Genomic DNA, 11541 nt, shown 5'->3' on the forward strand with positions numbered 1-11541 from the left:
TGGTACGTTTTAATTTAATTTTTTTTTTTTTGACAGTGGTACTTTTGATGCATTATGTTTCTACTTTGACAAATTAGGAAGCGAAAGTTACCTTTTTATTTAGATTTGTATGATATGTGTTGATTTATATTACAAACAGAATCACTTTGCCATTGTTCCACCCTCTCTCCATCACAGAAAGAAATAATTAGAATTAGAACTTGAACTACATCAATTCCAATTCTCTCCTCTTAAGCATGTTCTACAGCTCTCATTTTATTCAGTTTTGTTTAATTTCCTTTATAAATCTAAAGAACTGATAATTCTATAATTCCGGGTTTTGTTTCAATATTTTAAAAGTACTACTGCAGCATTACTCTTTCATGTTTTCAATAAAATGAACTTGAAAATATACCTGTCAAAAAACTTGAGTCGCAGAAAATAGGGTCATCCACGCTCTCCACCAGGACGGTAAATGTGTAAGTGCTGGTATGATTTCCCGTATCTCTGGCCTCGATTTCCAGAACGTAGGCTTTGGTGTTGTTAGGGTTGTCCAGATCCAAAGGCTGAAGAAGAGTGATCACTCCTGTAGCTAATGAAAGAAATCGGGTTCCAGTCACTGGTCTCAAATAAGAGAGTCTCTGCGAGTCTACTTACAGAGATGCTTCATGTCCCTTATTTTTCCTGGCACCAGAAATAGTTTACCATTGTGCATCACTGGAGGCCTTGCTTTAAAATCTTCTGTGTATCTTACACATAAAAATAATTATACATCTTACATTATTTTATCATACTTCCCTTCAAGTTTCTAAATTCCTACTCCTTTTCAGTTTACAGCACACAGGAAGGTTCCTGACTTAGAAACACCAAACACAAACCATTCTGCTTTATTTTTATTAAAACAATAAAGTTATTGGCATTTTTGCCTAAAACACTAGCCAAGCCATGTTAAAATCATAATCTTCATTGCCTCTGCCATAAAAACTAGTCTGATCACATAAAAAAGATGAAAAATGAGCTTCAGGTCAAATTGAGGGGAATTTTCAAAAACAGAAGTGAGTGCTCAGGCTAGAGATAGCTCAGCGGTCTAAAGCACCTGCTTAGGCAGGCTCAGGGGACTGCAGTTCACTCCCTGGCACCACGTGCTGTGTCAGCCCCATCCTCAGTGCAGGCCGAGCTGCCTCCCCCGACCCCAGAGCAGAAGTGAGCACACCTCGCTGGCCTCAAGCCTGCCTTCCTCGGAGCTCCCTCTGCTTCGGCCGCAGAGCTCGGCTGTGCCAAGGTCTCTATGACTCCTGCAGCGCCCTCACCTCACCTCCCTTTTCCTCACTTTTCTTCTCTCCCTGAAATGTGCATTTTGAATACAAATGCACCAATTGCCAGCAACTCTAAGGAGTCAAGTAAATTACTTCACATATGGGATGATCAGTGTTATGACACTAAAATGTGCTAATGTTTCTCAGTCAAATTCTACTCCCAAAATTCTATTTCTTGTGTGCTTTTTGTTCAGTCTGGCCTCCAGGGAGATTGCTGGTCACCTTTTGGACTGTATTAGGAAGCTGAAAGAGTAAACAAGACTGGGCTCAGGAGATAGCTCAGTGGAATGAGTGCTTGCCTGGCAAGTGCCAGGTCCTGAGTTCAACCCCGGGTACAACCAAAAGAAAAAAAAAGTAAGACCCCCCCAAATGTGCAGCAGATGCTATAAAATGGAAAGAAAATGCTCAATGAAAGAGAAACTGGAACAGGGAAAAGAAAAAAGAAGGAAGAGGGAAAGAAACACACACACACGATAATTTAGACAGATAAACTACTAATTGCTACTAGCTCATTGAAAGCACAGGCGTGTGCCTGTATTGCTTGATTGGTTTTTCACGCCTCTACCTTGTACCATGAGCACCTCTTTGAAGATAACAATGCATGGTGCGTGGAATATTGTTACTCCCCTACAGTCTTGTTTAGAAATTTTATACCATTGTTTTTATTTTTTTTTTTTCTTTTTTTTTTTTTTTTTTTTTTTTTTTTTTTTTTTTTTTTTTTTTTTTTTTGGCAAAACTGGGGATTGAACTCAGGCCCTTGCTCTTGCCAGGAAAGTGCTTATTCTATTGAGATATCTCCCCAGCCCCTTTTCTTCTCTTTAAAATAGAAATAAAATAGACAGTAGCCTCTTAGGTCCCTACACAGGTGTGACCTGGCACACAGTCCACGGCTGGCAGGTGCCTGTGACTGCCTCACCTGCTTCGCTGACATCGAGCACAAGTGTGAGCACTCAGTGGCAAAGGCTCCAGCTTCTGCAGGGCAGCACATGGATGGCCAATGCTGGGGCAGGAGCCTCTGTCCATGCTGTGGACCAGCGGCCCCAGCCTGCATGCCTGTGTTCCAGGCTCCCCTGATCTCCCCACCTTGCAGCCTTCTTTCCTTTCTGACTCCTGCCCTGTGGCCCACAAGCTCCAGCAGCAGGCACAGCAACCTGGCAGAGACCACCCATCCAATCCCCACACTGCACTTCTGCTGTGTCTGTTTGTTTGAACCTATGATTGACAAAATTGGTACCAGCTCATAAGAAAGAAACACTTTGGAACAGCAGTCCTTTCCACACAGACAGAGCTACATCCATAATCAACAGTCAGTTATGCAGAAAACATTTCCATCTGAGGTGATAGCGAGGGCTTATGTGTCCCGTCATCTACAAGGATTTCACAGTTACATTTGTACCAATTATCATTGAAAGATGGTGGGCAGCTATAAAAGCCAGGTTTGTACATCACTCATTATTTCAAAAGAATGCCACTTTATTAAAAAGAAAAATAGCCACCATAAATGTCACATGTTTCTGGTTTTCCTGCTCCATGTTTAATTTTGCAAGGGGAGTTTTTCCAGCCCAACTTCTAAAGGAGTGAGGAGATTAGATAGTGAATGTTTAGCCAAAGCAGACTGGAGGAATCTTTCTGAAACTTACCAGGGTCCAAGCCAAACATCTCCTGCTGAGTTTTAAAGGAGTAAGAGAGGCTGTCTCCATCGCGATCTGTTGCCCTGACTCGGGCTACAGTTTCTCCAATGGGAGTCCTTTCGGTTATGTTAATGGAGTCCGAAGAAAATGGTCTAAAGGAGAAAATGTGATGGAAAAACTGATGATGATGGAAATGTGCAGATTTTTACAATTTTCAAGGAATGATGACCCGACCAGTTCCAAATCTGGTCAAATGTAAGGAATTTATTTGTGGCAAAAAGTTACATAATATTTTGGCAAAAGCATCACTTGTCAATCATACGGTATCAGGTATGATGTCAGACATCTAAGTACTGTGAGAAAAGAGAGGAAAGGTGAGTACAATGGGACAGGTGCTTCTGTTATTCCAAATATCCAGTGAAGGGGGTAGCTGGCACTTGACCATAAGAAATGTAATACACTTATTTTCATCTTGTTATCTGGTGTGATGAAATATGCCTAAAGCAATGACTTCTTACAGCAAGTTGTCGCAAGTTTTATGATTTTACTGTTCATGTCCTTAAGTCATATGTGAAGTCCATGGTCATATATTGGACATTTCAGAGACTTAAAGCTTTCTCTCGTTTACCCTTCCATTGAGATGCTTCTTGCTGATGACCTACAGCGTGTCATGACAGCTCGGGCAAGTACAGCCCAGCTTTAGCTTCCAAAGGCAGGAGCTCACTGCCAAGAAGCGCAGTTACATGTCAATTTGCGGGTATGTACCAGATGCCGTAACTTCCTACATGTTTGAAGAGGAGAAAAGAACACTAGTTCTGGGGACTGGCGGGCACTTCAGGAAAATCTTCCGAGGATGTGAGGCCCAAGGGAGAGGAAGGAGATGATGCCACAGCTGGGAGCAAACTTCCAGCTCCCCGCAGTCCAGTGAGAGTCCTGCTTTACACGGAATGCGATGGCAGCATCACATTTGCATTCTGAGCGGTTATTTCATTAATTATTACTTATTGTGCTGTGCTCAAGTGATGAAAGGTATCTGGAGACATTTTGGTAATTGCAGTACTGCTTATAATATCTAGTATTCAATTCTACTACATAAATCAAAGTAGTAGATTCCTTATTACGAAAGGAGAGAATGCAATAGAATATTAATCCTAAAGGCTGAGTCTCAAACACAGCTGAACCAAAAGGGCCACTTTCATCTATTTCTTCCTACAAATGAGGGACAAGTTAGGCTCCAGATTTGCTTCCGTTTTCAGATGATGAAAACCTTGGGTTTGCGGGTCTCGCTCAGTGAGCTACTTAATCCAGGAGAGATGCAACTTGCTAAAATAAGAAAGCCATTGGAAAACAACCCCTTTCATTACAGATGTAAGAAGCATTTGGTTCCTGGTCATTGTAGCCATGTGCATGATCACTTTTTCAAGTACAGGAAAACAACGAAGCTTCTACTTAGGATCTGAAAATGTCTTTTGAATGCTACAATTATGCTTCAGGAACATGAAAACTAAAATACTTTGAGCATTTCAAATTGTGTTTTAAGGTCAAGTTTTCATTTAAAATCAGTGTAGCTATTAAATAGAAATCTAAGAACTTTGGGAAAAATTTGGAAGGGAAAGCAAAGGAAAACAAAACAAAACAAAACCAAAACACTAAAATTTTTTAACCATGCTATACATTGATCATTTCACTTTTAATCAGCAGATACACTAATTACGGATGTGCAGTCCTGTAGTTTTAACAAAACATCATAAAATGTCCCTAAATAGCTACGCTTCCATTATTATTTACAAGCTATGTGAAAGTTTACTTTAGCCATTCTCCCCTGGTTACCCGTTGGAATAAATATACTTACTCAAACTGGGGCCTTTCGTCATTTATGTTCCTAATCTTGATGATGACTGTCCCTTGGCAGAACAGACCAGCTGTGTCTGTTGCTCTCAGTGTAAGCTGGAAAACCTGAAAAAGGGGTTTAAGAAGTTTTGTACTGTAGTACTTGGTAAGACACGTGCTTCTATGTTGTTTCCTGTTAAGGTGGGCTTTGTTTCTTCCAGTTAGAAGCAACGTTTTATTTCTCTTGCACATAAGTAAAGGAAATGTAAGTGCTTTCTTAGCTAGATTGGTGGTAAATTTCAAAACAGCTTCATTGCATAGGCCATTAAATTTCATTGCAAGGTCTGTGCAAGTTGGCTGTTTGCCTAAATATAGATGAAATTCAAACAAAACCATGAACGCATTCTAGAAATCGCTTGTTAACCCGAAATCTAATGCACTAAACACTATTGCAAAGCCAGCTGTTTAGTGTTACCGCTAGAAATGAGGCCATGAGCCACTCTTTGGGGTGGCTCTCCAGGACATGATGTAATTTGGGAAGCTTTGGGAGTGTCTTTAGACTTCAAATATGTTCTCTGTCAACTTGTCACACTCCTCACCCCTCAGATATTCATTCACATTAGCAAGTGTGGCCTTGGAGAGAAAAAATAAGGACCATCTGCCTACTGCCAAGGTAGGATGCAATGGTCCTTATGGGCAAAGCACCCGGTAGCCCCAGCAACGCACAGGATCCCACGCTGCGGCAGGGACGCACAGGACTCTCCTGGATAGCCCTTTCTGGGATGTGTAACTTCAGGTCACACCTTATGCATGGAGCAATGGGTATACAATGGGAAGGTGATGAAGGACCTGAAGGACTCGTGCCAAGTGCGACTGAGGGTGTGAGTCCTGGCAGCTCCCAAAGGGCCAGCAAAGAAGGGGTGATGTGCCTGCCCACTGAGAGAGCACGTCCACACAGCTGGCGTGTCTTCTCCACCTAATCTCTCCAGGACTCTAACAAAAAAATTGTTCAAAATCCATGTGCCATTGGCCTCTGCACTAGCCTCCCCCTTCAAAATACAAATTGAATTTGAACAGAACACATTGACTTTCAGCTACCATTTATGTATATTCTCTAAAACTATGAAGTTATCTTTCTCCTAAATATATAATCAGTGACAAATTGTCTGTCTTTATGCTAATGCCTTACATTCTCATTTTTCCATACTTCCCTGGTCACCTACCCAAGTTACTCCATGTGGAGGCCTTTCTGTAAGTAGAAGTATAAGCCATATTAATATGCTGAGCTGTGAAAGTCTCAAGTCATCTACTTCTGACATTGCCAGTCCTATGGATAACCCCCTACTAGTATGGACTACTGGACTATATTGGAATATTTTGCTGAATTCACACACCTACAATATTTAAATGACAGTGGAATACCCATCTCTGACAAAACTAAACAAAAAAAGGGGATATAAATGAAGGACCATTTTGTATCTAAATATTCAAAATAGGATAGATACACAACTACTCTCTCTTAATTCAATGAATAGAAAGATTTGTACTAATAGTGTTTGTAGACAGGATACCATGTCTGCATCTTGTACTTTGGATAACCACTAAGAACACAACAATATGCAATGTATTGATTACTGAAACTATCCTACTAATCAGTTTTGAAACTGTCCCACTGGTATTTGTTTCTCAATAAAGTTATTTTTATAAAACAGTGAGGATGATGGTGATGATCGGAAACGCCTGTATTTCCTACACCTCCCACCTCACTGTTGCAAGAACACACCAACTCAGCAGCCACGGAGCTGTTTTCTTCCTAGGCAGTTGTTCCTATTTACATAAACTTCATTTTTCACTCCACATTGAACAAAAATTAGTCCTAAGGTGTTTTATTTAATTGCATTTCTCATAGAACTACCAGAAAGTGTCTTCTTTCCTATAGCAAAGAATTAATTTCGAATTCTTCTGTAAGGTTCAAACCTTGGCTAGTTAAGAACTCTAATAGTCTAGGTGTGTCAAGGTGTAAATGACCAACTAACTGCAATACAAAAACTTGACTGTTTTTAGTTTTTTACATTTCTTTGATGGTTAGCAAGATTTATTTTATTTTTTTTTCTAAAATTTATTTATTCATTTATTTGTGTGTGTGTGTGTGTGTGTGTGTGTGTGGTCAGCTCAGCCCACCAGGGGGTGGGGCTGGCTGGCATGTGGTGCTGGGGGATTGAACCGTGGTCCCTGTGCTTTGCTAAGCTTGTTCTAAGTAGGTGCTTTAGACCACTGAGCCATCTCACCAGCCCCGGTTAGCAAGATTTAAATAGTAGTGATTTACCAGTTTGATTTTTCCTGATGTAAAACACATATAAAAATCTATTTTTTCCTTACACTTCTTTAGGTAGATATAAAAATCTGTGAACTCCCCCTCCCCTCTGCTTTGGTACCCACAAGTTTCAGATGCATGCTTTTGGTTAACTGCACAATCCCTTTTATCTGAATGACATAAATACTGCTTATCCTCTAAAATGACATGGCATTTAGTTGTTCATGAAGAATTTAAGATTATGAAAAATCTTTCACTCTGTGCAGAAACATAAAGATGTTAGTTACATGATATCCTCCGTCAAAGTCCAAAGCATCTTCTCCTTTCAGGCTGACCACACCATTTACAGCATCTACCCCAAAGCAATTCGCTCCGTTCTCAGGTCCAGATAATTGAGTCTCCACTGTGTACTAGAAAAATATATCCGCATCACTCACACCACAATAGCTGCTAAGCATAGAGACTGTTATGATGCAATAGAAGAACAAATATGGAAGAATTCTTCTATTTTTGTGCCAATTAATTTCAGTCTTCTTCTTTATGATCTGGATGTTTCTCAAACCACTAATACATACATATATATATATATATGATTAGGTTACCTCAACCACAAATGTGTTGCTTTTCAGTAGAGCTTCAAAACACTGCATATTTTCTAAAATAGGTAACAAAATATTTAATTCTGATTCTGAAACTACAATTCTAAAAGAATATACAAAAGGAACTCATTGCCACAGTTTAAAAGTTACAGAATACAATAGAATTGAGAGTATGAAAACTATTCAAATATTAGCACATTTGAACATATAGTTCACAATTTATTTAATGTTCTTCATTTTACTTGTAGTTCATGCCACCACCTCTGAGAAGACGTGAAGGTCGATAAATATGCTCTCAAAGATAGCTGAAGAAAGTATAGTTTCACATGAGGTCCAAATTTATTAAAGGAAAGCTTAGTGACTTTGGTGGGTTTCTTTGAACAATATTTCTTAGAACAGAAGAGTTTAATATAACTGCCCATTAAACTCTCTCATATTTTTGCAAATGACAGAGCTGGTAATGAGTGCTCTCGGCTGGACTTTGAGCTTTCTGGTGAAAAAACACCACCTAATGGGAAAGATCCCTTCTTAACAATTATGCACTGGCTGGTCTACAACAAAATAATTTGGAGCATTCCACAGGTAGATTTTTTTACTACTTTGACTGACAGAAGTACATATATCACTGAAATTTAGGCAAAAGCATATATAATTGTGGAATATATAGAGAAAGTATATAACTGCAAAAATGAGACTTAGCGACTTCCCCAGGATGACCTGCTGGGTAGGGGCACAGTGGAGCCTCCGCCAGAGTCACTGCCATCCCCTGGGTCCCTGCGTGCGCCAGGACTTCAGGTGTGGTGACTAAAGTACGCGTCTGACAGTTTTACCTCGTGCTCAGGAGCAGCAGCTACGCAGCCAATGTGCTGGCTTCTGTACTTCAGGACGTCGTGGGACTCTCCAAGCAGAACTTTATGGGTTCTTTTGATTTTGCCAAATCTCTAAAAAACTTCACAACTATGATTCATCTTTGGGAAAAGCGAGTCTCACTGAGTTAGTTACTTAGTCAGTAAGATACTGAAACTGGATGCATGCGCAGTCACATCCAGGGCATCCCTGGAGCAGCTGGAAAAGTGAACATGTGCTGACTCACACCCAAAAGACGAAGTCAGCAGTGACCCCTGCCTGTGGCCCTCTACCTTCAGAGCTCACTGTGTGGTTTGCTCTGCACCCTAGGAACATAAGTTCTAAAAATGCTGTTTGCAACACTAACACAAATTGTTACGAGTCATTGTTCAGCTTGTTAAAGGTTTCTTAATTATAAAAATGTATCTGATACTCTTAGGACAGCTTCTGTCACCACTTAGATACTTGCTGTAATGATATACACACTGACACTGTGTGGCGACCCACCGTCAGCCTGTCCCCATGCACCAAGTCCTCATCTGTCGCGGTCACTTTGTAAATGGACTGAAATAATGGATAGTCCTCTTCAATTTCCAAAGCAACTGTGAAGCAAAAATCAACATGTTGTATCAAAATTAATGCACGTGATGACTTGTTTTTCTTCCTAGAGAGGAAACATCCAACAGTATACACCACAGAGTAGATGGTTGGGCAGGGATGACATTTTAAGGCAGCAATCTGGATGTTACTCGCTTTTTTGTTTTTCTTTTTTTCTTTTCAGCCTTCCTTTCCCCACTTCCTGTAGCATGTTTTGCAGCTCACATGACACATGTGCGGGCAATTTATATTGCGGAGAGGCAGGAGGTGGCATCACAGATGATTACTCTAATTTCTACACCCAGTGGGGTTGTGGAGTAGAATTGCTCACTCCAGAGCACTATGTAGATAACTAATGAAGCTTCCACCTCAGACGCCGCCCTCTAATACCTCCAACCTCCTGGCCTGTGGCATGATGGGTCAACTAGAGGAAAGAATCAGTTTAATTGATTATTGTATTGAGATCTGCTGTATTCATTGTGAGTGTGTGTATGTACGTGTGTGTGTCTGTGTGTTTCATTACAGCTTACTGGAATATGAAATTGAAGTAAAGTTCAACTCAAATTTTGATAAGACTTTTTTGTGTGTGTTTTAGGGAATGGTCTACAGGGTGTTCAGGGTCTCACTACTAAATCAGACTGGTAGTGATCAGCCTGATTACCCTCCCAAGAGCTGGGATTATAGGTGCATGCCACCATGCCTAGTCTCAATTGCCATCGCAGCACACCCCGGGAACACGGCCAGCACGGCAGACCTGGGAATCGAACCCCTGACCTCTGTGTCTGCCTAAGCAGGTACTTTAATCCACTGAGCTATTTGGCCAGCCTAAGACATTTTCAATATTTATTTTTTATATAAACTGACAGGTCAAGTATATGTGTTATAGTAAAACTAAATGTTAATAAGTTGCCCACTAAATTTATTGTTTTTCTAATGTAGGCATGTTTAAAGTGAATGAACGGAAATTTGGGGGTAGAAAGACAAAGATGTCTATCCAGAGTCATGTCTCCTAAAATTTTCTCCTAAAACAATGCAAAATAAAAGAAGAAATAACATTACACCAAAGCCAAGGAGGGCTACATACCTTGAAGTCAGAGTATAACTATACTTCATAAGCTTAAGAAAATTGTAAAAGGATAGAAATGAACTCAACAAATCCACTGTTGATACCATTATGACCGCCTAACTTGGGGCAAGCAAGGGAGGACCCAGAAAAACTCCACCTAAAAGATTGTAAAATTATTGCCAGAAAGATGAAGTGTAAAGTGCAAAAAGTCAGCGTGTTTCATTCTTGCCATGCATGGTTGGTACTTTCCAAAGAAATGTAAGGGAATAAGGACACACCACCAAGCTTATGTCTTCCTAGAAATAAATAACAAAGAACAGGATTAATTTTAAGATAGCAAATATTTTAAGTAGACCAATGACTAAACCATAGCATGCTGGAAAGGCGGGAATTGGCATATAGAACTCGCTTGACTCCAGCAGAACGCTTACATTTTTTAAACTTCCCCAGAAGTTGAACAAATGTCAGCTTTTGACACTTCCTAAGTCTAAGCCTTAGCTGTTGCATTTTCTCAGAGAATCACCAGGGCAGTCACTGTGCTGGCCCTTGCTGCCCCTCCTCTGCTTCTCCTCAGCTACCTCAGCAGTTAGCTCAAGCTTCTGTTCTGCGGCAGGCGTGTAACCCCTTCCCTTCTACTCCGGTCTGCCAAGAACCCTGATCTGGTCATTCACTGGAAGCAGAAACAATAGAGCAGGTGACAGTAAACGTCCCGCCCCCCAGTCTGCGCCCATCTCCATTTGCACTTTCTTTTCTGCTTCTAACTTCCAGGGAGAGAACTCTAACCAGAAGTAAACAATCCTGTGGGTCCTCTTGCTCCTCTTTAGGCCTTGACTCCAACTCTACCTTCAGCTTTCAGCTGCCCTCGATAAGCTGAACACGCATATGCCTCTTTCTTCTACCAAAGCACTCTTGACTGCAGTAGGCTGAGCTGTGATTCTCTCTCTCTCCTACCCTTCGGGCCAAGCCTCCCACTCAGGCTTAATCCCTCTCTGTAGACACAAGCTCATCCTTAAAAGTTATGGATGAACTCTATGTCTTGCCGCCAGGCACGTACTACTCAGTGTCTATCTTACTTGACTTCCTTTGAACACTTACACAGGTGACTTTTCTTTCTTTTCCTGGATGGAAAAGAACACTGCGCATCTGTAGGAATTACCCCAAAACTTCTGAGAACCTCTGGAAAATTTCCTGGGAAAGTTGAAATTGGCAAGTTTCCTGAACTGCCATTAAGTTTTCAGATCAGGCAAACTACAACAACTTTCCAAGTCCTACCAAACAATGTCTTGAAAATCTCAGTCTACCCTGTGTTTCTCTCTCTCTCTCTCTCTCTCTCTCTCTCTCTCTCTCTCTCTCTCTCTCTCTC

Source organism: Octodon degus, unplaced genomic scaffold, assembly GCF_000260255.1.
Source record: "Octodon degus isolate 3935 unplaced genomic scaffold, OctDeg1.0 scaffold00108, whole genome shotgun sequence".
Taxonomy (NCBI): Eukaryota; Metazoa; Chordata; class Mammalia; order Rodentia; family Octodontidae; genus Octodon; species Octodon degus.